Raw genomic sequence first — 27,886 nt, forward strand, 5'->3', positions numbered from 1 at the left:
ATTTAATGTTTCAGTAACTCAGTGGGGTCCATTTCCATTTTATAGCCCATGAAACAGACTATAAACACCGAGAAAGGTGGTTATCTGCTAAATTCAAATCCAGGTAGTCCAGCCCTTGAGTATACATTTCCCTCTGCGTGACATTCGTGAACGAACAGTCTGCTTCAGACCCAGGACTCACTCAGCACCATGAGTTCTGGACCTGTGAGCCGTGAGGTGTAGACCGAGTGGGAAGACCTCAGGGGACACTGAGTCTGTTCATGAAGGAGCCAGGGTTCGGTTAGCAACAGAAATGGGGAGGAGGGATCAGCGTGGAAGTTGGGCTGTGGAGAAGGTTGCGCACCGTTGGATGAGGACGCGAGACACAGCTGCCTTGATTAGGAAGGAGGCAGAATGGCCCCAGAGGAGGAAAAATGAAGGTGAGGTGAGTGAGGTGGCTGCAGGAGACAGATTCCTGCAAAAGAGGGACCTTCCAGGAGAATAGGAAGGTATGGCCTGATAGGCTTGGCTAGTCTTAAGTTCCCTAGATGGAGTAGGGGCCATCCGTGTGGACTGGGCTCAGGGTGTCCAAACCATGAAGCAGGAGGAAGAATCTGAGCACGGGTGTTCGTTTATGCTCCTTCCCCCGTCCTGTGCAGTGAAGCAGAACACAGAGGAAAAATTAACAAACATCCCAAGTCTCTTGACACATAGATCAAAACATATTGATGGTGTCTTGCAACTCTGATAATTTCATTGAACTGTATGAAGCTTAAAATTGATACGTAGGCATCCCCCTGATTAACATTAAGTGCTGCTGTCAGTCTGACATAGCTGGATAAACCAATATTGAATAATCTATTAAGTATGTCACACTTGAACAAGGAGCGTAAATCATATTGTATTATTTCAGCTGTAATTAGGTGGGAGATAAAATCACAAATAGACGAGTTTAGTGAACATTTCTCAGTGTGTACACAGCATCCCTGGAATTTCTTTCCTTGCTCCGTGGGGAGAGAGAAGTTGACTGCTTTCCAAGTATTGAGTGCTGTCCAGGAAGTGGGAGGTTGAGGGGTGACTTATGTAATGTTCACAGAGTGGGTTTCATTTATAAATTCAATGAGATTAGCTGCAATCTTCCTGAAGTTAATGGCGATGGAAATGCACCATTCTGCATTTAGCTGGAAATAGCTGGCTCTCCAACTTGGAGACCTAATTGTTCCTCAGGTTATGATGCATTGATGCTCTATATCTGCTTCCCCTCTGTTCCTGGGAGCTGCCTGTTGCCTTTATTGTCTGGGAATTAATGATGCAAACCAGAGCTGGTGGGTGAACAGGGTGGTGTACTGCCCAGTCCTTGGTCACTCCTCTTTCCCAACCCACAAAATAAATTTGATTATTGCGAATAAATGAGGGACATAAACCAAGGTGAAAACAATGAGATGGTGTTAGATGGGCCGACATGAACAGAGCTGTTTATTGCTGAGGAATGGAGACACTTCTTGTTATTCTTTCACTGGGTGGTTGTGAAGAATAAAACACATGTTAAACTTTCAGAACAGAGCTGTCACATAGCAAAGGTTTCAGTGCTATCAGTTGTTTTAATAATTTTAAGAAAAAAAGTTAGCTTTTCTGGTGGATGGCCAGGGTGGTATGAATGTGGAATTCAAGAGCATAAACAGGTATCTGACCAGAAATCTGGTCTCCTTCCAAATGGTTGGTGTTAGTGAAACAGAATAGGAAGTGTTCGTTCTCATTTGAGGCTGTTAACACGTCAGAGCATTAAAGCAATGTGTACGGGTTATCTCTTAGTGAGAAGCTATGGTTTACACTTTCATACCTTGAGGACTGTAGAACTTTGTGCAGATGTTATAATCGTTCAACAGTTTTAACAAAGTCCTGTAATATACTAGGTATATATGTCTGTGTGAATATTTGTGTGTGAAGTATTTGCTTAAAGTTTGCTGCATCCGTGTTGCTATCCTTAGCCTTTAGTTCACAGGGACTTCTGTAAAGGCAAGCAGAGGAGCTGCATTGGACTCTTTTGTGGCTTTCTGAGGCAAGTTTTAAGGTGCTAACCTCTTGATTCCAACATCATTGGAGCCAGTGGTTCTGGCTTGAGCCAGCCGGACTTTGAGGCCTGAGCTGCATGGCGTGTGGAGTTTAGGCTGAGCTACATAGAGTTAGAGGCGGTTGCCTGGCTTCCCTTAAGTCAAGCTCTGTGGAGTGCTGCAAAAACTTCTGTGAGTTTCAGAGAGAGAGAGAGAGGGTGCTTTATAAAGCAAGGATTCCCAGAGACCTACAAGAGATCAACAGAAGGCTGACATTTTCCCCTCCAGGCCAGTTGCTTGACTCTGATGTTTCTGATTTTTCTCATTGCTTTGCATTAGTAACTTTCTTCTGTTTTTCTCCTTTCCCCCTCCCTGTCTCCCTCCCACCTTCTCTCTCAGCTGCACTTAGAGTCTTAATGGCACCATTTAAAGTCAAAGGATAAATGAAAAACCGATCTGTTCATCAACACCAATTAGTTTTACTTTAAAAAAAAGTAATTTGTCATAAGGCAAGCACAGGTTGCTACTTGAAGGAGGTAATGGCCACTTGGTTTTAGCGTAGATCACGGAAAGAAATGTGGCTTCACCTGCCCATCTCTCTGAGGCCAAGGAGATGAGTCTTCCCTGTTGGAGAGCTGTGGGAACGGTCTCAGAACCATCCCATCGAGGCACGAGGACCAAGGATGGCTAGTTCTGTAGTCACCCTGGCCACAGTGTGTTCATGGCTTATAAACATTAATGTGGAATTCCACCTTCTCCACCTAAAATCTACAAAGCATCAGAGATCTCTGTACATGTACCCATAGGTTTTTGTTGTTGTTGTTATTGTTGTTGATAGTTTACCTTTCTGTTCTCTGACTTTTTTTCAAGATTAATTTTTCCTGTAGGATTTGCAGGTACCTACAAAGGGGAGTGATGAGAATATGGATTTGAGACTTGCTTGGCTTTCAGACACTTGGTCAAAAATATGCATTGAATGCTGTTGCATCCGAGGCATCGTGTTGCCTGCTGGGCGTGTAGAAATGACAGAACACTTTCTGTCACAGTCTGGTGTGGATGATTGTGGGTGAGTAGATGGTCTTAGGTGCAGTAGCAGGAGGGGCACAAGGCGTGTTGGTAACACAGGCGGTGCAGCCTTAATTCTGTGGAAGGGGGTGGTGAGGGTGTCTAGGACCACTCCTTAGGGTGGATTTGGAGGACGATGGGGAGTTGGCCAAACAGACAAGAAAATGCATCACTAGGGCAGAAGGACAGTGGTGTCTTGGAAGGAGATGGAGCTGGGAATCCAATCCAGAGGTTGGGATTTTTTTGTTTCAGTTTCACCTCATTCCAGTTTACTTTGTGACCTGAGTTTTTAGTGAGAAGGTTAAGAAATGGTGACCCGCATGTCTCTCTCCCTTTTGTTTGGCGTAGGAAGCCGGACTGCATCCAAAACTGCGATCTTGCCCAACCTCCGTATAACGGAGGCTTACGGAGCCCGAGGTGTTCACAAATTATTTGTCAGATTGAGGTTCAACTCAAACATTCGTCTTGGTCCAGTTCCATTTCCGTTACCCTGCATCCAAGTTGTTACTCTGTGGTTTCTCTGTTGTTGAATTTATTCCTTTTCTCATTCGTTCAATAAATGTTTCCTGAGTTGGTTATAAACTACTATACAGTCTGACAGAGGTGTAAGGGTCTTCCTGTCAGAGAACTCTCAGACTTCAAGTGGGAATTAACTTTGAAAATACAGGCTGATTCTGATTATGAAAAGCCACTCTAGAGTTAAGACTCAATGATTTATCCCTCTCAGCTGAAAGAGGATGCCAGTGAGTTTCTGTATTTGTAGCCCAAGGCAAATCCTTTTCGATTCCTGTGTTCCTTGACTTTATTTACTACTGTAGGATAATGTTTTAGTGAGTTTGAATAAATTTAAAAAGTACATGTATAAAAGTAGGCCTTGCATTGTGTGAGAGGGCAGAGGATGAAAGAGCGTGGTCTCTGAGAGCCGAACAGCCTGGTTTTGAACCCTGACTCCACTGTATGAGCTGTGTAGCTTTGGGCAGTTTGCTTGAACTCAAGAGTATCTCATTCCTTATGTGGAAAATGATGATCAAAATAATGTATGCATAAAATTATTAGGATTAAATGAGCTAATATAAATAAAGTGGTTCGTAAGTTGCCTAACAAGCACTCTGTAGGTATGAGCTTTTAATTGAGGAGTTGCCTGATTACCTCTCACTTGGTTTGATTTTTCTGTGATGCCCTAGAACATTGTGACAGTTCCTAAACATGTTGATGCATCGAAATCATCCAGAGAGCATTTTAGAACACACAGCCCAAAGATTTCCAGTTCCACCAAGATAGAGTAGCCCCATTCCTCTTAATCCTCCCCCTTCATCTAAAAACATCGGCCACAGCCCAACAAAGAAGCAGTGCCGTCTCTGAAAGATAGAAAGAAGAGAGCAGGCTGCTTTCAACTTGGGAACTTGAGGAATGACAGGATGCTGAGTCCCTTGGGTGTGCTTTTTGACTCCCATGCATCGTGGACAGGGTATTGCAAAAACTTCCAACCCAGAATTACTTGGAAGAGCAGACCAAAAAAGCTCTATAGAAAAGCCTGTTTCCCCTAGCCAAAGGACTGGGGGGAAAGGTGGGTTAATAACAGGAAATCTTTTTGGCAAAGCCCTCCCTACTACAGCCAGACCCCAAGGGAAAATGCACACTCTACACCCCCATACCCCACCAGTCCCTGTTTTGGTCCATCTTCCACCCTGCGTTGGAAGCAGGCGGTGGTGTCAGCTGAACTAGCAGGGTGCTCATCTTCCGCTGCCCTCTGGGGAAGCTGGGCAGTGCTCTGAGGCAATGCCAGGGAAGTAGGAGCGGGGTTCAGCCTTAAGCTGAGCTTCCACTCCCACCCTTTGACAACAGGCTTCTCCTTGCCTCGTGGCAATGGGGCTTGACAGGAACTGATCTCACATCCTTGCTTGAGGTATAATGAGGCAGCGTTCCATTTTCACCTGAAAGATGTCAGCAAGGCCAAGTGAGGAGCCGAATTTCCATCCCACCACCTGCAACAGGCAGCGTGACTCCATGACCTACTTTTGCCAGTGCTTAGTAGTATTGCTGGGTCCAGAAGGAGGCAGCATCGACATACCCACCTCACCCTCATGCTGCATTTCAGCAGGAAACTGTCTGCTAAAGAAAGGTGTCCAGGATACAATAAAGAATCACAAGAACCAGGAAAATCCCAACATGAATAAGAACAGCCAATAACAGATCCCAACACTGAGATGAAGCTGATGCTGGAATTCTGAAAGAATTTCAAAGCAGCCGTCATAAAAATGTTGTAACAAGCAATTATTATTGTTTTTGAAACAAATGAAAAAATAGGAAATCTCAGCAAAAACCCACAGGCCCAACACGAGGGAGCTTTTGGGGATGATGGAGATATTATTATATAACTTGATTGTCAAGTACACTTTTGTTAGACCCATCAAACTATGTATTTAAAGTCCCTGCATTTTATTCTCAGTAAATCGCATTTCAGTAAATCATGGGGGCTAGATTTCATCCCTAGAGATTGGTTCTATAGATCTAAGATGAAGCCCAACAATTTTTTGTTTTTTTTTTAATTAATGCCCCAGGTAATTCTGATGCTGCTGGTGGTGGCTCTTGGGAACTCCTGCTCTCTCCAGAGTCATCTAGACTAGTTGTGAATTCTTCAGAATATCAATCTGTTAGCAATCTGTGCCGATAGAAACTTGTTCTAGTAAATTATGAATTACTAGATAAGTACTTTCAGAATAAACGGAATGCATAATTAGAAACCATGAAGCATATTATCCCCACATGGAAATAATTTTTTGTATTTTCGTTGTTGTCGTTGGATAATGTTGTAAAGAACGTTACATGGCATCTTTAGAAACTATAACTTGCAATACTGGGTCGTAAAGAAACTGCACTGTGGTGTTTGCTTTTTCTCCCATGTTACCACCCATTTCTCTCCATTCCTTTTCAGGGCATTGCCTCCTTGTTGGCTAATGACAGGATGGGTTGCACATCTGCTTGTGTGAGCTCCTGCCGCCTTGACAGTTGTGGTTTTCATCAGTACCTCCCTGGGGGTGGTGCTTTCTGTCAACATCCTGCTCTTAGCAGAGGCTGGCAAATGATTCCTAATCCAGTCATTACAGCTTTTAGGCCTCTCCCGTTGGCCTCACTTTAACCTAGTGGCTCTCATATTGCCTTCTAGGCTGGGGTTTCTAATCCTGCCCAGGAAACCTGTGGATTTACCCCTGTTAATGGCACTTCCAACCCATACCTTTCCCCCTTTCACCTAGGCTCTTCTGCCTGGTACACCTCGGTGTGTGCAGAGTGGCTTAAGGCTGGGTGTGAAGGGGTGGGGGAGTTGTACTTGGGGATGCTTTCCTCCCAGGGCATGGGTTTCAAAGCAACTGGGTCATTTGTCTGGAGCAGAACTAGTCGAAGCTGCATCGGGAGGTTGGCCGCCTGTGTCTCCCGCCTGGGCCAGGTGAGCTTCCAGCATTCCTCTCTGGGTGCTAGAAGGAAAGTCACTTTTTGGTATCTGTTGCCAGATTTAAAGCAAGTTGTGTCTGGGTGTGTCTGTACGTTATTCCGGAGAGCTTTTCTGTTTTGACACTGTGCCTTTGGAAGTGCCCTGGGTCGAGTTTCTCTGCTGTAAATAATATATGCCGGAGATTGGCCATTGGTAGGACACCCTCTCTCTGAGTTCACCGTGGGATTCTTCTGTTCTAGCCAGAGCTGGATCTGGTCCACGGGTCACTCTTTGGTCTCTCGTCTTCCTACGTACTCATTGCTTATTTAGCTGATCTTCATTTCTCTTGCGTGTTTTTGTACGTGTCATGGTTACAGTCATCAGATGGCTAACGTCGGAGGAGGTCAGACACAGTTATGGCTCCTAATCATGTTGACCTTTTGGTAAGGGAATTATTTGTAGGGAAAAAAAATACACTTTAAGAATCTTCAGTCTGCATTAGAAAGGATAACACTTGAAAAATGTGCACGTGATAGCTGTCTCTAAATAAGCATGTGAATTGTGGTTTCTAAAAGGGATTAGTCAGTTTTTTGTTTTTTTTTTTCCCTAGTGCAGAACCAGGACCAGTAATAGGAAGGAGTGGAGAAATATATCTTGGCTCTGTTTCTGACAAGGCTTTTCAGAATATAAATAGTGTCATCTCACTGAACGTATTCAAGGAAGGTCTGGGTATAGTAGAGAAGATGTGTGCACTGGGAAACTTGCGAGAGTATTTTCGGATTTCATCCTCTGTGGTCCTTTAAAAAATGTAAGCCAGGAATGCCACTGTGGACCCCTTCTCAGCCAAAGGTCTCGCCTGCTTGTTCAGTAAACCTGGGTGTTTGTAGCAAGGAGTCTCACTGGTTCCTCAGGCAGCCCTGGAGACTGTGCTGTGACAAGACTTAAGTGTGTCTCTTCCTGCCTTTCCTTGGAGGTGCCTACCCTGGTTGTACCCTTCCCCACTGCCCTCTGTTTCTATCATGCCTCGTGTGCATGGCCTTTTCCAGCGTCTCTGCTGTTTGACTTGTAGAAGACAGCAGCCAGGTAACCCTTCCTGGGATTGAGGCAGGCAGCTTCCACAGGAGTGGGCCCCATTCCTGTTCCAGACGAGGCCTCTTTCATGGAAGCCAAAAATAAACTGGGCAAGTGGTGGTTCGGGTAAGAATCATAACTTCTCCCTTCACCCCTTGCCGTCACTTGCCCTTCTGTGGTTAAAACAACGCAGAGTGTTTGGAGAAATAATAAAGGCGCAGTCTCTAAAGGGAACTCCAGAGGTGTGTTCTCACTCGAGTTGATGGGCATGACCCCGGCAGTGTGGCCATTAGCGGAGCAGGGGAGGCTGTTAGTGTGTGGACATTGCAAAACGGGGGATTTTCCTGCCTGCCCCATGCCGCTGTCTAATTGGTCACTCAGGGGTTTCTAGTCCCAAATACTTTTGTGATTGTATTTTGGTAAGTGTGTGTGTAGTGTTAATAGTCACTTACTGAAATAGTTGTGTTTGTTTCGAATCGTATTATGTGAGTGTCTTTCTGAAAGATAGATGTTAGTCGATAGTTTGGTGAAAATACCTTGGTTTGAGGGAAAGGGTTGCTTTTAGGTCATGGTAGAAGCAGCTAACATTTCTTGAGCAATTCCTATGAATAGTTCTCTTTTATGTAGACCATAACCCACCATTTCCTGGGTTTTAGACCAAAGCCCTATAGGGACTACAACAAGGCCTTCGAGGTTTGATCCCTAAGACATGTTTTTATCCTTAATGATTCCCACTACAGGGCTTGGTGTTCAGTAAGTGATCAGTAATTTTTGAATTTTGTTGAATGTAAAATTGCTTTCAAATGATTGTGGTTTCTTTCTCTTAAAAAGAATACTTTGGAGAAAACTTTTCCACTTCAGGTTAGTTTCTTCTAACCCCTTCTGGTAGTACTCCGTAAAGAAAGAGGATTTTGGATGGTTTGGGGAGAGCTGACCCCTGTGGGGTGGACAGGCACTTGCCTTTCATCAGGTTTCTAGGGACAGATCATTCATGCTAGTTCATGTTGGTCCAGGCACTCTCCTTTCTCCATAGAGGCCAAGGGTTGTGTTCCATATGGAGGCTCAGTGGATGATTAGCGCATATGAAAATAAATAAGTATTATTGAATATAGTTGATTTACAAATTCTGTTTTTAACCAATAAATATTAATGAAGCACATCTGTGTAAGGTACGGTACTGGCGACAGAGATGCCTTGAAATAAATAGAAAATACAATTTTTGCCATTGACGGTCTTATCATCTAGTTGGACATGTAACCTCTAAGTACATTAATAGTTAATTAACATAAAATAGTTCTTTAGGCTTCTTAGATTGTCTAATGTAGTGGTTCTCAAATGTTGGTGTACCTCAGAATTACCTGGAAAGCTTAAAATACAGACTGCTGGGTCCCACTCCTAGATTTTCTGATTCATTTCACCTGGGTCCTGAGAATTTGCATTTCTGTTAAGTTTCCGGATGATGATGCCGGTGCTGCTGGTCCGGAGACCACACATGGAGAAGTACTGGTCTGATGCAGTGGTTCTCAACCTTGGCTTTATAGTAGAATCACCTGGGAGTTGACAACATCCATGCCACTCTAGACCAATTAAATCAGAATCTCTGTGGGGTTGGACCCATGTTTTTTTTTTGTTTTTTTTTTTTTTTTTCCTTCCCCCTGAATTCCCCAGATGATTGTATCATGCAGTCATGTTTGGGACTCACTGGTCTAACTCATATTGAGAACATAGAACATTAGAATTCAGAGACAGACCATGTAGGTGTGTGGACAAATCATTGGAATTATTTAGCCTAGTCTTAAAGAAGGATCACTGGAGAGGAATGCTTTCTCTTCTTACAAAGGTAATGCTGTGAACAAGTCCAGCCTGTTTTCCAGCAATTTCTTGAGACAAGCTGATGAGCTTGTGAGTTCTTAGGAGTAGCTCGGATTCCATTCAGAAATGGGTCAGTGAGTGGGACGGAGGGGCTTGTCACCACCATCAATAACCGGCCTTCACTGACCACCCTCTCCTCCCTGATTTAGACAGAAATCTTTATTTATCCAAACACGCCTGTATATCTGTGTATTTGAGTGAGGTGTGGACAGAGGCTCTGGAAGAGTGATAGGTAAAACTTTGAAAAATGACTCTGCCTTTTTTTACATTTCATCTGCATAAGCCTTCGTCTATTCATGTATGAAATAAAGTGCTACATGCAGATGTCAGCATTCAGTGTGTGTGAATACTAGTACAGTTTTAGAAACACTGTTCTGTTCAGCATGAGACCCCCAGAATGTAGCCATGGGCGTGGCACTCTGCTCATTAAATCTTTGTTTTTAAAAACATTTTTAATTCTATTTTCACTTTAAAAAATTTTTAGGGTTGCACCTGTGGCATATGGAAGTTCCCAGGCTAGGGGTTGAATTGAAGTGGTAGCTGCCAGCCTACAGCACAGCCATAGCAATGCCAGATCTGAGTCATGTCTTCAGCCTACACCACAGTTCAGGGCAATGCTGAATCCTTAACCTACTGATCGAGGCCAGGGATCAAACCTGCATCCTCATGGATACTAGTTGGGTTCCTTATTGCTGAACCACAATGGGAACTCCACATCCATATTTATTGAATGAATCTTGAAGGTGGTCTTTCATGTCAAGTATCCACGCATTAGCAAGGACAAGGAGAGCTTGTTCCTAAGGAACTTTACAAAAAATGCTGCCACCTTGCATTTCCTAGCTTGAGCAAGAGATCTGTTAAGATTAAGGAGTGCAGATACAACAAATAAATTTGGAAATATATTGTCTTAATGAGTCGGAGTCATAGCTACCTATGATCTAAAGAAATCTTTCCTTTTCAGGTTCCAATTGATATTTAGCCACATCAAATTTTAGATGTTATTGTTAAATTTTATTTTTAACTTTATTCAGTTTAATTGATTATAAAATAACTGTCACTGTAAGAATAAGCCTGTGTTTAATTTCTTGGAACTACTAGAGCCTTTGTTGTAATAAATTTTATAGAGCTCAGAAGTTATAAAATTAATACTGGAGACTTGGTGCGTGTTAAAATCTTGACCTCTTCTATTAAAGCCCATTGGAGTGATGTACAGTGAAACGGCTGTCCTGTGCTGGTGATTGGGCTCTGCTCCATCCACAGGTCCTACAAGCATGATGCCACTAACTAACGCATCGTCTGGGTATTTGGCCCAGGGCAAAGAGGAGGAGGGTGGGTAAAGAAACCTGATCAGACCATTTGATGCTAATTTCACAGGTGGCTGGTCACTGTGTGCCTGACTGTTGTTATTTATAGATCTCTAAGTGGATATAGCTACACACGGGGACCTGAAAGGAAGGTTTGCATCAGGGTGTAGCAGTAAAATCACAAAGTGGAATCCGGGGACAAGTGGTCATTGGTGAGTGTCATTGCTGGAGTTAAATGGGATCATTAGTAGCTGTCATGATTTCCACTAGCACCTCATTGCCTTTCCTGAATGCTTTTGGGGGGAAAAAAAAAGGCAATAAAGCAGACCAAAACAACCATGGATAGTCAGTCTCTCCCTTATTTTAATTGGCATTGATAGGATTTTAATCAGGTTGCCTCGTACTGATTTCAGCTGTGATTTAAAGAGTTGTACACGAAGCTGTGATTTAAAGAGTTGTACACGATTTGAAGAGTTGTATAAATTAAAGAGTTAGAACTATACTGCTAGAGCCAAAAGGGCTTGATTGTTTCCCCCTACTCCCTCTCTTATTCCCCATCATGCCAGTGGAGAAACTGAGATCTAGCTGGGATATTTTAACCAGCTGATTTTCACGGTGGTGATCCTGGGACTGGAATCTGGATCTTGAATCTCCTCAGTGTAGCTCTTTTTTCTTCCATCATATTAGTCCTATAATTAAAGTACAGTTCTCTTTCTTTAAATTCAACACCTTGTCTTCACAGCCCAGATGAAGGTTATCCTTTGTTATGGTATTTCCTCAGAAATACTTCGAGCCTTACTGTTATTTTCATTTCTTAAAATGAAAACTAGTATTAAAAAAAAAAAATCCCTTCTTTTGATACTCCATCGGCCTACTGCCACCAGCTTTTAGGAATGATAATGCCTCCTTGGAGAGAGAGGGGCCCCGCGTGGGTGCTGGGTCTAGCCAGAAGCATGATGCAGCTTCAACAGTGGCCTTGGTTATTAGCTGCTGCCGGTGGGCTGGAGGTAGCAGCACCGAACACCTGGAGGTAGTGGGCACTCTGAATCGCAGCTTGGCCTCGTCATCAGCCCTGGAGACCAGCCTCCTAAGGAGACCTCTTTTCTGCCCCACCTTCAGTGGCCTTTCGGCAGAGGCCTGGAATAATTGCTTGTTTAAAGTTTTACTGGCTAATTATTCTGCACAGAACTGACAGGCATCTCTATTAGAGTATTTCCAGTCTCTTGGAGGCATTTCACGGCATGACTTGTAATCGAACCTCAGTGTAGACTGCAGTGATTGGGTTTTGTTTGTTTGTTTTTCTCTCCTTCCCTTCCCACTGGTTTCAAAGGCCACACAACAAGCTCTGGAGAGGGAGCTGCCTGTGGGCTGAGACTTGGCTGCTTCACTCAGGCCAACCCTGTGTGGCTGCTGGAACAAATGCCTTGGGGTCAGTCGTTCTCAGGTTACCCTACACTGGCGTGAAGGCCGTGCTGTGTTGGACACTGAACATGGGATTTCTAGCACTTGTCTGTAAGTGGAGGCAGGAAGATGAGCTCTGTGTTTCTAAACCTTCAGAATGGATGCTGTCTCTGTGGCTCAGGGTAACATATCTGCAATGGGGGCCAGGTTTTAGAACCTTGCATTGCATTAAATGACCCGTAGGGTCTCTCCCAGTGCTGGTGGTTAGTCACGGTTCCTCCAGAAGAAGATGAATTTCAGGCCACAGGGAGTTTATTGGTAGCACAGTCAGTTCTCAGTTACTTGTCGTGTAAATGTTTTATATTCCAGAGACCTTTCCCCAGCGGGTTCCCAGGTTATATTCCCAGGCTTCCTATTTGGTATGCACCCAGGGACTGAAAGATAATTTTCTTTTTGATTTTAGGAAAAGCTCACTGGGAGGGAAATTTGCCATTAAGAAAAAAGAAAAGAAATCACACCTTATGTTACAGCCAAGTCTAAGCAGCTTTTACAGAGCATCCTATATTGGGAAGGAACCGTGTGTTATGTTGCCTTCACATTGGGAAGTTGATTAGGGTCAGGTATGTTATTGCTGTCAGTGTTGCGCCTTGCAAGAGTAATTCCCTTTTCTTTTTTTTTCTTTTTTTTTTTTTTTTTTTAGTACCGCACCCACGGCACATGGAGGTTCCCAGGCTAGGGGTAGAATTGGAGCTGTAGCTGCCAGCCTACACCACAACCTCAGCAACGCCAGATCCAAGCCGCATCTGCAACCTGCACCACAGCTCATGGCAACACCGGATCACTCACCCATTGAGCAAGGCCAGGGATCGAACCCACATCCTCATGGATGCTAGGTGGATTCATTTCCGCTGTGCCACGATGGGAACTCCAGTAATTCCCTTTTTTAAAGGCTTTGTTGAGTCACCAAGAATTATTTAAATGGACTCTATTTAGCTTAGTAATAAGATTCCAGTTGTGTGGGTTTGTTGTGTATTAACATTGGCCTAAAGTTATCTCCTTTGCCCTGGGTCATGCCTCTCAGGCATATCCAAGTCTGTCATCCACATGCTGTGGTCCCCTTGGTGTGCCCAGCCCTGCCATGTGTGCGGAGGAATCCCTTGGACCCTCTCAAGGATGTGCTGCTTATATATTTTTTTTGCTTCGGTTATCCCAGTTGACATCTCCGCACCTGCTGTGACTTGAAGTACTGCTGCTCTGGTGGCTCACTCCTTTGCCTCATTGAGGATCTTTGTGAGATTCATGCCATTCTTTGGAGTTTAGAACATTTGCTTTAGAGGGAGGAAGGATTTTAAACTGGGACTGGTAGAAGTCAGTTCAGGAGGGATCAGATACATGATTTTAGGAGGGGTCCTTGTAACTACAGGGTTTGTACTGAGCTGGACACTGGCCATTTAAGTAGATGCTTCCTCTCCAATTACAGAGTGGCTCCCAGCTGGCAGATTTCTCATTGGGATTCAGTTTTCTTGGCTGCTGCTGTTTGTTGTGCTCACACTGATTTTTGCGGCATCCTTCCAGGCTCTTGAGTCTTTTCCAAGCAGGGGAGATAGCAGAATGCTTTGCCCTCCCCTTCTTTTCTCCTTTTGGATTTTCCATGGCTATTAGGGAAGGGCTTCCTGTGAAATAAAATGAGGGCAAAGGAAAGTAGCATGCCTGTGGCATAAAAATGCTGTTAGCATGCTTGAGGCATATCAGAGAGATTGGTCCTGAGAGTAACATTGACTGACTTTCTGCTTTTGAACTTTTTTTTTTTCCCTTTGCCTCTTTCTGAGGTCTGGGATTTATCCTGAATTTAAAAACGGACTGTTTTTGATCATTTGAATAGGTATCACCATTCAGCAGGGAATACATGTGCAGACTGAGGTGTCTCTTAAAGCCAATTTGTAGTATAAGTCATTTGAAATGATTTCTTTAGTTGGTACTGCATTTCTACTTCAGATTCTCTGCCTGGATTTATGCATTCATCTCCTGTTTTATCAAGTGGCTTGCTTTCATTATGCTGCTATGACAGCCCCCTCCTACCTTTAGCTACCACCCCCATACATTTGAGCATGTTTTCCAGTGTGAGTAAGCATTGAGCTCCCCAAAATGACATCAAGTGCCAGCCACTCGAGATTAGAAACAAGGAGAGCCTGGATTCCAGCAAAATTTCTGTGTCACCTTGATCAAGAGACTACAGAAAAGATTATGTGTCCTTTAAACATTGGTTTTGGAGAGACTCTGTTACATGAAGTCCCAGTGGGAAATCAGTACTCAGCTGCCAGCTGGGAAAGTCTAAAATCCTGGCATGATGTCCAGAGGAGAGCCCAGCCCCTCTTTCGCAAGGTCCAGCCCTCTCTTTGAAGAGGAGAAGAGGGGATAGATGAAGCTGTCTTCAGCTATGCTGGAGCACATCAGTTCAGAGGCTTTGGGTTTGCTTTGCCCCTTTGCCTTTTGCCTTTTTCCGCTTGGGTTTACTGTTGTTTTTCCTTTAGGTTATGAGGGGCTTCTGACCTTGACTGGAGGGCTTCCAACCCTGGACGGGCTCGAAGGAAGTAACATCAGGGAGAGGGGGGTGTGTGTGTGTGTGTGTGTGTGTGTGTGTGTGTGTGTGTGTAGGCATCAGGGAGAGGGGTGTGTGTGTGTGTGTGTGTGTGTGTGTGTAGGCATCAGGGAGAGGGGTGTGTGTGTGTGTGTGTCTGTGTGTGTGTGTGTGTGTGTGTGTGTGTGTGTTTAGGCTGCACCTATGGCATGTGGAAGTTCCCAGGCTAGGGGTCTAATTGCAGCTGCCAGCTATACCACAGCCACAGCAATACCAGATCCGAGCTGTGTCTGCGACCTACACCGCAGCTCATGGCAGCCCCAGATCCTTAACCCACTGAGCGAGGCCAGGGATTGAACCTGCATCCTCAAGGATACTAGTCAGGTTCATTACCACTGAGCCACAAGGGGAACTTCCAGGGAGATGTGTTTTGATTTCACATAATCTCCTTTTGTTAAGAGGAAATGAGCAGCTGGTTGACCCAGAACAATGCCAAGGGGAGCTGGGGAATTGTTACTTGTAGAAGAAGAAAGGAATAGATACTGCGAGGCAGGGCATGATGTACAGCTGATGCCTTCAGAGAATAGGGACTTGCCTTTCTGAGACTCTCTCATAACCTGGGACATGGTAGAGGGAGGAGGCATGTGGCTTGTGGGGTTGAACTCCAGTTCAAAAGTCCACATTCTGCTCATTTAATTCACTAATTTATTGATTTTACAAATATCTCTTGGGTTCCTACTGTGTGCTAGGTGCTAGAGATACAGACAAACATAAAAGGTCTTTGTCCTCATAATATTTAAATTCTAGTAAGGGTGGCGGTAAAGACATTTATAATGACAATGGTATAAGAACTAGTATGGGGAGTTCCCGTCGTGCTGCAGTGGAAATGAATCCAACTAGGAACCATAAGGTTGCAGGTTCAATCCCTGGCCTTGCTTAGTGGGTTAAGGATCCGGCATTGCCATGAGCTGTGGTGTAGGTCACAGACACAGCTCGGATTTGACATTGCTGTGACTGCAGCATAGGTCGGCAGCTGTAGCTCCGATTGGTCCCCTGGCCTGGGAACCTCCATATGCCGTGGAAGTGGCCCTAGAAAAGGCACAAAGACAAAGGAGAAAAAAAGAAAAAAGAACTAGTGTGAAAGAAAAAAAATGAACAAAATGGGATGGGATAGGGAGCTATTTTAGTCAGTCTAGTCATTGGAGGCCTCCTTAAAATGATGATAAGGTAAATAAATAAATGATCATCAGAGAAAATCATTTTTATTACCTTAACTATTTTAAACACTTCAATTTTATTTTATTTTTATCTTTTATTTATATATATATGTATTTTTCTACTGTACAGCATGGTGACCCAGTTACACTTACATATATACATTCTTATTTCTTGCATTACATGTTCCATCATAAGTGACTAGACAGAGTTCCCAGTGCTACACAGCCGGATCCCATTGCTATTTTTACATGCTTTTCTTTCCTTGAAAGATTCAAGGGTTTTCCAAAGACATACCTTCCGTTTTTCTCTCTCTGAATATTCAGCTTTTGTAGGTTGGATTAGAGTTCATCATCGCAGTAGCTTTTAGCTTTAGATTTTAAGGGTGTACTTTATGTAACATTGTTCAGGGTGATTGAGAGGCTCCTTCTCACTCCAAATGGAGGCTCAGCAGGGTTTGCTGTTGTTGCTTTGTTTTAAATGGTAATAAGCAACTTTTGAGAATCTGGAATATTGAAGTTCGCTCCACAAAACTGAAGTGAATGATAAACAGTACATAAACAAAGAATCCCTTCTGTAGAGCCTCGGGCCAACAGCCATAGATGTAACTCACTGGCTGGCTCACAGCATAACCCAGGGCAGCGGCTTTTCCCTGTCACGAGGATGGAATGATATGTTGTGTGCTCTGGACTGCCCTGAATGAATAACAGGAGTTATATTTTCTGCCAGTTTCTCTGAAAGGACTCTATTGTGTGAAAAGAGGACTCTGATTTGTCATAGCCCTACTGTGTGCTGGGTCCTGTGTGCTGATATATCACACCTGATTACGTATATTCCACAAGACTTTTTTTTTTTTTGCATTATTTTAAGAGTGTCATTGGTTTGCCAACACAAGACATCTTATCACAGTGTTTTTATATTTCAATTTTATTTTTATTTATTTTAACTTTTATTTTTATTTTTGTCTTTTTGCCACTTCTAGGGCTGCTCCCTCAGCATATAGAGGTTCCCAGGCTAGGGGTCGAATCGGAGCTGTAGCCACTGGTCTACACCAGAGCCACAGAAACACGGGATCTGAGCAACGTCTGGAACCTACACCGCAGCTCACAGCAGTGCCGGATCCTTAACCCGCTAAGTGAGGTCAGGGATCGAACCCGCAACCTCACGGTTCCTAGTCAGATTCGTTAACCACTGAGCCACGACGGGAACTCCATATCACAGTGTTTTTTAAAAAAGCCTTTCTTAACCCATTAGTGGGTGACAACCAGCATTTTTTTAAAAAAGGAGAATCAAGTAGATGTCAGAGTGTATCTCAATAAGAACGTGTATTATTTCAGAACTTTATTTCAGATAGATGTGTAAGAGATGGGTGTTTGCGAGTGTATCCATGTGTGCACACACGTGCTTACTTGTGCACCACATCCCGAAAATAAAGTATTTTTATTATGGTGTGCTTTAAAAAGTTTGAAAAACATAAGCATATCACCTGAGGTTTGGTGTCATTTACAGATCAAGAAGCCGAGACTCTGAAGTTAAGGACAATGCCCATAATCTTGGTAAAATTTGAACTTGGCCTTTTCTAGCTCTTCCCCTGTTTGGTCCAGGACATAACAATTAAGTTTTTCACAGGCCTTTTCATCTCTGAAGATTTTCCAAGATTGTGGAGTTCAAGGAGGCGCCTACTTGCTCCTGAACATTGCTTTAAAATCAGATTATGAGGCCCAAGTTTGACTGGTTTCTCAGAACATCTCTGCATGGTCAATTTCTGCAGAAGGAAAAGAAAGATGCGTCTGGTTACTTCTCTTTATTAACAAACAGGGAAAATCTAGAAGCCCTTTTCCTCCCACAGAAAGACAGCTTCGTTTTATCCAAGAGGGGAAATTAGCAGGAAGCAGCAGCAAGCTCTCTGTCCAGCATTCAAGAACATTGGTGGTGGGAGTTCCTGTCATGGCTTAGCGGTAATGAACCTGACTAGTATCCACAAGGACTTGGGTTCGATCCCTGGCCTCGCTCAGTCGGTTGAAGGATCCGGCATTGCCGTGAGCTGGGATGTAGGTCACAGATGTGGCTTGGATCTGGCGTTGCTATGGCTGTGGTGTAGGCCAGCAGCTGTAGCTCCGATTCGACCCCTAGCCAGGGAACTTCCATATGCTATGGTGCGGCCCTAAAAAAAAAATAAAGAAAATTTGTGTTGGTGAGGCCAGTGTCAGTGTGGTGAGGGGTTAGGCATAGCAGGAGGAATCTGCCACCTTGTGTAAAATGTTTTGGTTTTCACTAATCAGGCATATTTTCAAATAGACTTCGCGATCATTTGTTCTAGTAGCTACTGTTAAAATATTTGACACCAGTCTTTACCCACTTTCCCAGCCTCACGGGAAAGAAGGGGAACTTTCACCATGTTTAGGCAGCTATTTTGGCCTTAAAGGACAGACTTCTTTCTCTTGCCCATAGTCACTTTTGATGGAATTCTTGACTGGTTCAGCTAGACTTTTTGCACAGAAGAAACTGACCTTGTAGAATATGCCAGAAAAATATACTGAAAACCTTCTACCTGCTCCTTTATTTTCCTCTCTGTACCACTTTGTTCCCCCACCCCAGCCCCCAATAAAAAGTGACCTTTTGGCCCAGGGCCCTCTCTGAGTGTTTTGTGTGGCAGAGCTGTCTCTGGCTGACTCCCAGGATTGTTAATGACTTCCTTCTCTGTCTCTAAATAATTGCTTGAAAAGACAGCTGTGGAGAGACATTGCCCCCAGCTTGTAGGCTCATTAATTCCAGCCATATGGAAGGGGGTGCAAAGGAAGAAGGTGGAAGTTACTTTGCCAAGAGTAGCAAGTTGGGGGAAACAAAAATAGAGGCTCTGGGGGAAGAGCAGCACCACCACGTTGGAGACTAGACTTGGAGTTTCTGAGGTCTGAGTAGACTTCAATCTAAAGAAATACCAAATAGAGGAAAACAAACCGAGAAGCAGTTATTCTGTTTCCGAATCTCTGACAGTAGGGTTTTTTGCGGTATTGCGGGAATATAATGTAGCCCGCAGGATACTTGGTTTTGTGTACTTCTTCAAGAACAGAGGCATCCCGAATAATGAGTCAAGTCTGAGGAGCAAAGAGGGAAGGTACCCAGGAGAGTCCCTAAAAGTCAGCCGCCATGAACATGACCATTATTTATATCTTCTGCTTTTGTCTGTTCCCACAGAGGCCTTTGAAGCAAGTTTCAAAAAAGATCCTCTATACTTTGCTCCTTAAAAGAAAAGAAAAAGAAAAATAGAGGAATAGTTAATCAAAACTTGCATAGACAGAAGGAGAATCAAATATATAGCTAGGGAATACGTATTCCCGTTAGTGGCTCAGTTCAGCTCGAATACTTCTAGCACTCAGGGTTATAAATGAAGCAGGACAGGGCACTTGATTTTTAGTTTCCAGAAACAGGAAACATATTAGGTTTATAAGGAGATAGATACTCTTTCCTACAACCAACTTAGAAGACAAGTATATATGCAAGTCTTTAGATAAAGGGCATTAAACGAATGTATGATACAAAAACAGAGGTTTCCAAGAAGATGCAGGACTCTTTTTGTGTGTGACTTTTTGTTGTCTAAAGACATCAAGGATGTGGCATCAAGGCCACTTTCATAAAGTGCATCTCAGCATTTTAAGTTAGCTGTGATGTACCTTTTTGCCGGAAAAATAAGACTAGGTGGGTAATTTCCATTAAAGCAGTGGTTTTCAAACTTTGATGCATGTTAGAATTACCTGATAAAAAATACCTGTGCCCAGGCTTTGTCCCAGACCAATCAAATCAGAACTTCTGATGGTGGGCCCCAGACATAAATATTTTGTGAAACTGATTCCAAAGGTTAGTTTAGTTTGAGAACCAGTGCCTTAGATGCTCTTTACTTAATGTTAATTCTCTAGATGAATTTCTCAAATAGTTAAGTTCCGAATGCTATTATTCCATGCTTTTGATTTGAGGAAGATCCATGTAGTTCCTATTACCATTCTCTTAGGAACATTGAAAATTGTATTTTATGCTGGGACTAAGGGTCACCACGCCTTTCTTCTCTGTAACCAGAACCAGAATATTCATCAAGAAGTGATGCAGGGTCAGCCTTACCTTACCTCATTGTGGCTGTTGGAAAATGTAGTACCTTTGATGAAGTAGGGACTAAACTTGTACACGGCGGTAGGTCCTTGTGTAAAGGTGTATTAAGATTACTCTTGGAGCTCACAATTGTTTTTGGATAGGCTCTTCTCTTGGGAGAATGCAAGCATCTCTCCAGTGAGATGAGGAGAGTCATGCATTCCCTAGTTCCTTTTGGAAGTTAAAAACACCTGTCACTGTTATATTGCATACAGCGGGTCAGTAACTCTCTGACCCTTACAAAGGTGATATAATAGAGAGTGGGCGAGTATTCGTTTAAAAGAATCAGTTCTTATTTTATTTTTGAACTTGGAGGAACTGAATATATCTCTCAGGGGGTGAAACATCAGAGAATCATTCTATTTATGTAATCTGGATTTTATCACAGTCCAAAATTTGAATACACATTATGTGGGATAATGGAAAATGTATGTGTGTGTGTGTGTGTGTGTGTGTATGAGAGAGAGAGAGAGGAATAGAGAGAGAGGGACAATAAGAATAAGTATGAATGAGAATTATCTTGAAGTGAATCATAGTGGAGCATGTAGTAGGAATCCTACAGTAAAAGTATTCAGGTTAAGATCCACTTTTTTTTTTTTTGGCCTTGGGCAAGCCATAAACTCTGCTCCTCAGTTTTATCACCTGAAAAATTACAGTGCCTGTTTCTTACGATTACTTTCGTTAAATGAAATTGTTCATAAAACACTGAGGGTGGTGCCTGGCACGTCGCTGGTACTACTTAGGTGTTTATTAGAGCAAAGTATCACCTTGTCCCACTAAGGATATTCTAGAACTGTGAAAGTCCGATGTTGTTTTATTCTACAAAGGCCATTAGTGGAGATGCTGTGCTATCCCTAAATAAGCTTATCTTTGCTTGCTCAGGAAGTCCTTTCTAGCCTGAATTCTTTATGCTGTGCCACTGAGTCTCATGTGGGATTGCTTGTCCCCTGAGACCCCAGTGAGTTTCTGTCCTCATATAACTGAAATGCAGTTATCCCCTCTCCAGCCTTAATTCCTATATTCTAACTCCACGGTTGACTTCTTGGCTCCACTAATCTGAACCCACCCCAGTTTTTCCACACTGTTGAGCAGGGATGTGCTTGAGGCTGGTTATGATGGGAGGATGACCTCCTAGTTTCTGATGCCATCTTCCAATTTATATAACTCAGCCCTAAGCATGCTTTTTAAAAATAATGGCCCTGAATTGCTGACATCTTGTCATCTGTTCAGACTCCTAAATCTCTCTGTGGTCCCTGGACTGAATGGGATCAGCTGGAGCAAGATGCCTTTGTGCAGTCCTGCATTTTACTGTGCTTGGTGAGTGACCTCCAGTAGAGCTGTGTGCTCCCTCTGAGTTACACGGGTAATGATTATGGCGACAATGCTACTATTGTGTCCAGAGGTTTGGGGCTGTAATTTCATAATGAAATTGAAAAACATGAGATTAAAAACCCGAACCTAGCACAGTAATTATATTTAAGTATCACACATCATCTCCCTGTGTTTAGTTAGGTGTTTGAGATTTGGCCTCTCTTTGTGGAGTACGGTCACGTCGTGTCCTACGTCTGCAGAATGGAAGGCTTCTAATTTATGGCTAAAATGTGGGAATTGCTTTCTCTTAATGGGAAGGTGACGAGAATGGTATTGAATTTGAAGGAGCTGGTTTGCTTCATTGACGAGAGTCAGGGAGGGAGGTTGTAGAATAGCTGCCAAAGTAAAGATGTGTTTGGGTCTTTTCATGGTTTAATTCCCAGGTACTTAGATGTGACTACAGGCTTTTCTCTTTAGAAATGAACTGATCTAGGCTGGCCTGGGAACTTCTCCAGGCCTTCAAGAAGCAGTGCAGTTGCAGAGTTCTAAATACCTTACCTGAGGCTGAGTTTCCAGTGTCCAGGAAAGACTTACCTCAGGTTCGTTTCCCACAGGTAGGTTAGAGCGCTGGCTGTGCTAGCGAGCTTGCGTGTACCTGCAGGCGCTTTGGTTTGGCTGAGCCCTGGTGGGGTGAGAGGGTGGGGAAGGCGTAGGTGATGGCAGCTAGCATACATTCCTGGGTGGTAAAGAACGGGCAGTTATGCTCAGGGCCATTCTTCACTGTGAAGATAGAGGGGAAGATGATTTAAGAATAAAGATATCTCCATCTACTTGATTTCTAGGAAACATCAGATATACAATGATCCTAGTAGGGAGTTTTAAAAGGGATAATTATATTGTCAGCCATTTACTGATTACCTACAATAATATTTTTTTATTACCATCTTTAAACTTTACAGTAGACTCTACTGTAAAGGTATCCTGCCCCTATAATACCTCCCACCCCCAAATAATTTCTGTTGCTGCGGGCACTGCAGATTATACCTGCTAACCCAAACCTTTCCTCCTAGATTGTCTGTGCATTTACAAGGCCAAGTACCTGGAGGATTTGAACTGCTGTGGGCCATTGTTGATAAAAGTGTAGTCTACCAGTCCCTAGCACTGGACTCATCTGGGGAGCTTGTTGAACCTCTGCACTCCCAGGCTTCATCAGAACACCCTACCCAGAGATACTCCATTTCAGTAGGTTAGAGGTAGGAGAGTTTGAGGTCTAGGAATCTGGATTCTGAACAACCACTTCAGATTCTTATTTACAGTTAATTCTGAGAATCACTGCCTTAGGGCTCTCTCTCCAGGAGCAGGACTGTTCCATCGAATGTGTTCTGTTGAAATTTGCTCTGTGGGACGTGGCCCTATTGTTCGGTCCTCTTCTTAAGTCCCTTGGTACCATGTCTTGGATGAAAATGCCTGCTTTGATAGATTCCATTTCCTCTGGATGTAAGGAGGTCTGGGCTTCTTTGCAACTTTACCTACCCTCAGGGATCGCCAATAAGAAAGGAGGGAGCTTGCTAGGGAAGAGGTGGCCTATTGCCAGCAGTAAACTTGTCACTTTCTAGGACCTATGGTAGTTTCTGTTTCCACTGGAAACTCATTGAAAATTCTAGCACTATTCATGTTTTTGGCAAAGTATATAAAAACAGCAGTTCAATTAAATTCAGCAGACATTTATTGAGTAGCTGCTGAGGCTGAAGTGTTTTGCCAAGGGGGAATGGCATATATAAGTAAAACAGTTCCTAGCTTTCATTTCATCCAAGGGGCTGTGTTCTAATGCTGACACAGAGCTATAGCAGACTTAGCTGTCACGTCACATCATAGGGTCTTCTAAAGAGAGAAGTCAAAACAGAGCACCCTAGGAATGTCAGGACGGAAACAGTTCATTCCAGTTAGGCAAAAGGTTTCTTTGGGAAACTGGTCCAGGGTAGTGGCTCTCAACCTTGCCTGTGTTTTGGAATCACCTGGGAGCATTTTAAAAAAATCCTGATATCCAGGCCATACCCCACAGCAATCAGATCAGAATTTCTGGAGTTTGAGCCCAGGCATCAGAATTTTTTAAGGCTCCCTACATGATTTTCCTCTGCAGCCAAAGCTAAAAACCACTTATATAGAAGGATAGATAAATAGGCTGTCATTGGGATGAGGAATAGGCAGAGACAATGGAAAGGTGTTCCAAGCATGAACAAAGGCCTGGAGGCAGCAAAGTGAAAGCTCTAGTTGGAGAAGGCTGCTCAGTGGAGTGTGATTGGAGCATGGGACTCCTGGAGTGAGTGGGGAGGGGAAATTATGCTAATTAGGTAGGATTGGATTAAAGTGTTGTGCCAAGGAATTGGGAGACAGCATGTTTTTGCACGGTGCTCAGCACCCTCTCTCACCTCCTAGTAACATGGGCAATGAAGCCTAAGAACTTGTTGCTGCCCAAGGTACCAGTAGGTCAGGCAGGTAATACAAGGCATGCTCAGCACTCTCAGCAAAGCTCTTTGCTTTACACCATCCAGTCAAGCTTGGGCCACCCTTAACACTTGTTCTCTTGGCCTTTTTTTCTGTGCCCCTTTCCTTTTCTAAAAGCAAATCGAAGGTGACTTGGGGTCAGTCTTGTAGGAAGGTATCAATGTTAGGCAAGAATATGTCAATATTTTTCCTCTTTTTCCTGGGCTTCTGTGTGGATGATGTAGGAGAATTGCTGGGCATACTGGGGGCAGATGTTTGCAAGTAAAAGTGTGTATGTTTCTGTGTTCTTGCAGCTGCATCCATTTTGTGCTTGATTCCACTGAGGCTTGGTACTTTATCTGCTTATTGCTGTTTCTGGGAAGTTAATTTGCAGGTGCTATAAATATGCACGGTTCATATACTTCATTTATTCTTTCTCCCTCGAAGCCTCTCCTCTTTATTAGGCACTTTGCATTTGTCTGTTTGGAGCTTATATTTTTTATGTCGCTATTTTGATAGTAACATTACAGATAAAGCCACTCAATTATGTAAGACCTTTTCTGTGCTTTGGGCAGGTGCATCTGTGCAGCCCAGGGGAAGGTCCATGTATCAAGGTTTTATTTCTTGCTACAGGTAGAAAAACTAGGAGAGTTGAGGAGAGAGCTCATTTTTTCCCCTCATTGGCATGGAGACTATGCATTCACAAGCACAGACCTTAATATAGTTCATAAAATAGTGCCATCCATGTACCTACCCATCCATTCATCTATTGACCTACCTGTTCATCTACCCAGCTATCCCTTTAGAGAAGGTAATACAGTACAGTACTTGAGAATACAGACTTTGGAGCCCATCTCTATGAGTTGAAATGGTGGCTCCTTCACTTGTTTAATCTCATTTCTTTCATCTTTAAAATGGACGTAGTAAGAGTGACAGCCTCACAGAATTGCAATGATTAAGGGATTACTGGATGTGAAGTGCTTAGAAAGTGCCTGGACATGGGAAGTTCTAAGTGTGATGCTGCTGTTATTATGGTTGCTATTTTTAGTCATCGTAAATAAAACATATTGGCAGACGAATTTGGTCCACTGGCTCCCAGTTTTTTGATCATACAGTGGAAAATTCATACAGACGAAAAAAGTTTGAAAAGGGCGATTGGGCTGGATCATGGAGGGCCCTGATTCCAGATTTTAGGAGCTATGGGCTGAAAACCTTCCAGTTTTGGTCTTGGTGAGAGATGTCCATCAGAGCGTTATTCTTGCACCTTTGCACAAAATAAATCATTTGCAGAATTAGAATAGTTGGGGGGCTATTTTAATGGTCCAAGGTACAATAAAAAAGAAGTGAATGAGAGTCGTGACAACAAAAATTGAGACTAGCTGTTGGACACAAAGATTTCTGAGTGTAAATTTCAGTTGTCTTGAGAAGGGGAGATGGGAGATTAGTTTTGAACTGAAAGTATTGCTGAAGTAGTGCTCTCCATCTCCATCCTTGATGAGATTGGAGATGTTATATATGTATACATTACTTGTTATTGGAGGCAGAAGGACTAGTACCAGAACACAGGGCCTCATTTTTCTGTTCTGTGCTTTTACATGGCTCATTATCAACAGGACCCAGTTAGCTCTTGGAGCAGGCCTGCCTGTTCTCCTCTCCACATAATTACTGCATGGAGCTTGGGTTCATGCACAGAGTTACCTTGATTAAACAATAAGTTTATGAAGCTGTAAATGTCTATCCACTACTTTGAGAGGGCCCTTCAGGCGTTAGCATTCAGAGCTGCTGTGGATGTTTTCCACATTCCAGGGTCTGGAACCCTAAGGTTTCCATTCCCGTTCCAAGTCTTCTCTTCCTCCACAGTCAGTAGACAATGCAGGGAAAAGATATAACCCAATGGGAGATAGATGGAGTGGACCAAAAATTGAAAATAGAGAAGAAACTGCAGTCCTGCAGTCTTTTCCAGAATCAGGCATTTTTGTGGTGTGATCTGGAAGAAGAAAAACATTTATGGCCAAACCTCACTAAATTGAACAATTGTGGGGATGGTGCAGACAGATTTATAGGGTAGTTGGAAAGAAATGCAGTTCTATTATTTTTAGCTATAGATTGGTAACTTGAGCAAGGGCAATGAAGTATTGCCTAGCAGAACTTTTTTGGGGGGGATGGGGGATTGGCCTTCATGTATAATTAGGAATATCATTCACTAATAAGAGTATATTAAGTGTATTTGATTATTTTCCTGTCCTTGATGGTGTGATTCTGTCTGTATGATCTCATTTGTCCTGATAACACTCTTTATGTTTGCAAACATACTTCTTCAGCCACGCTTGAGTCCAGATCGCCCTAGAAGTTTTGAACGAACTAGGGTGCATCTGAATGTGGAGGGTTTTACTGAGAGGATGCAGTGGAAATCACGTGTGAGAAGTGCTTAGTGTAACAGATGTAAGTTCATTTATTCTTTTCACTTTAAATGAACGAGTGGCTAAGTCTCAAGTTTTGGGATACTGCTCTCTCCACCTCCGCCCCTATAAAAGTAACCTCTTTGGGGGAGACATTATGGGACCTAGGGATGGTTGTAGGTGGGGAGGAAAGAGTATTACCCAGAGGCCAGGTGTCCCTGCCGTCTTTTCTAGAAATCAATGGTTCACAAACTGCCATGTGCCTGAGAATCAGCCTCAGACTCCCTAGATCTAGAGGAACTGTTCTCGGGGCAGAGATTAGGTGTACATGTCCTGAGTCCAAACCTGTGCTGCTGGGCTCCCCCAGTGCCCACTCAGCATTCCCAGGCTGGTAGGAAGGCGGAGGTGTTCTTAGCACAGATGATGAAGCTCTTGCCTTCTTGTTTTAAATTCACACTAGACAGAGTTTTAGATGTGCAGCAGCAAAGCAGGAAGAAGACTGACCCTGCCTGTCTCCAAGGGAGTTCAAGGAAGTGCCCGCTCTTAGAGGCAGCTGGGGATTTGTGGTGTTCCAGAAGACCTCAGCTCTCAAATGGTCTCTCGGCAGCCTCCAGATAATCACAGTGTGATCACTCCTGGGCTTCCTTATTTAAGAAGCTCTTAAATTATCTTTTCTAACAGTGTAAGGTTATGCCTTCACCAGCTCCCCAAAATTTAAAAAAAGAAACAGAGGGAGGCAAAACAGATCCCAGAACACCCCCCCCCCGCCTTTCTAAAGGTTACAAACATAAATCATATTTGAGAACAATGAATGGAACTTATTTTTTATCTTCAGAAAGCTGGGCCTCTGGCATCTTAAAACGTCTCTTTATTTTAGAAAGGAGGGAGACTGGTGAAGCGGAAGGGCTATGCTCCCAAAGTCAGGAGACGCGGCTTTGCCACCAGCTGCCTGGGGCTCCTTGGTTGGAACCCGTCTCCACTTTGAGCCATTTCCCCTTTCTATAAAATGTGGGGGCCCTGAAGCTATTGCAGCTCTAATGCTTTAAGATTCTAGTGATGGGCTCAATGCCTACATTGTAGACATTTTCTAGATTTTGTCACTCTGCTTAGAATTTGTGAGGTATAACAGGTACCATCTATCTTTACCATACTTAGGGTGTCTCTTCACAAGGGCTTCATAAACCTGTGGTGTGTTAGTGCTGGGGACCCTTAAGAGAAAAGGCAGTTCACTCTGTTCATTTTACACATGAGACAGATGGGCATCCCAATTGTCTTTCCCTCAGGTTGGGAAGTAATTTGGGGGTCTTTTCACCTTATGACTTGCCGTTCTCTGTAGAGTGTCTTAGAACATTGTGTTGCCCCCTGACCAAGGTGTTATCCTTTAGATTCTATATTTCTTCCATTTCCCCTGGGACACTGGAGTATTATTCATTTATAATTCTGGGCAAAAGTGCTCCATGGCCTCTGGTGTTTTAAGAATTATAACCTCCTCATAAGAGGGTTGTGATCCTATAATGCAGTCTGTTTACACACTGTACAGATACACTGTTATAAAACGTATATTAGAAATTGTATAAGGTTCGCAT

At 43.4% G+C, this 27,886-nt stretch overlaps 1 protein-coding gene and 1 long non-coding RNA gene across 9 annotated transcripts in view; both read left to right on the forward strand.

Moving 5' to 3' along the window:
* The window catches only part of AUTS2 (activator of transcription and developmental regulator AUTS2), a 1,184,853-nt gene that overhangs the window by 167,269 nt on the left and 989,698 nt on the right, over positions 1-27,886 (forward strand).
* Positions 8,566-16,960, forward strand: LOC146404403 (uncharacterized). Of its 2 annotated transcripts, none has more exons than XR_014840351.1 (3): positions 8,566-14,806; positions 14,876-15,012; positions 15,738-15,903. It is a non-coding gene; the product is annotated as an uncharacterized LOC146404403 (long non-coding RNA). The 2 variants fall into 2 exon arrangements; XR_014840352.1 differs by having other exon boundaries at positions 10,767-14,806; positions 14,876-15,018; positions 15,744-16,960.

Source organism: Sus scrofa, chromosome 3 (assembly GCF_054392235.1).
Source record: "Sus scrofa isolate SSC_HxYL_T2T_F1_AM1 chromosome 3, Sscrofa_HxYL_maternal_Yorkshire_Landrace_v2.0, whole genome shotgun sequence".
Taxonomy (NCBI): domain Eukaryota; kingdom Metazoa; phylum Chordata; class Mammalia; order Artiodactyla; family Suidae; genus Sus; species Sus scrofa.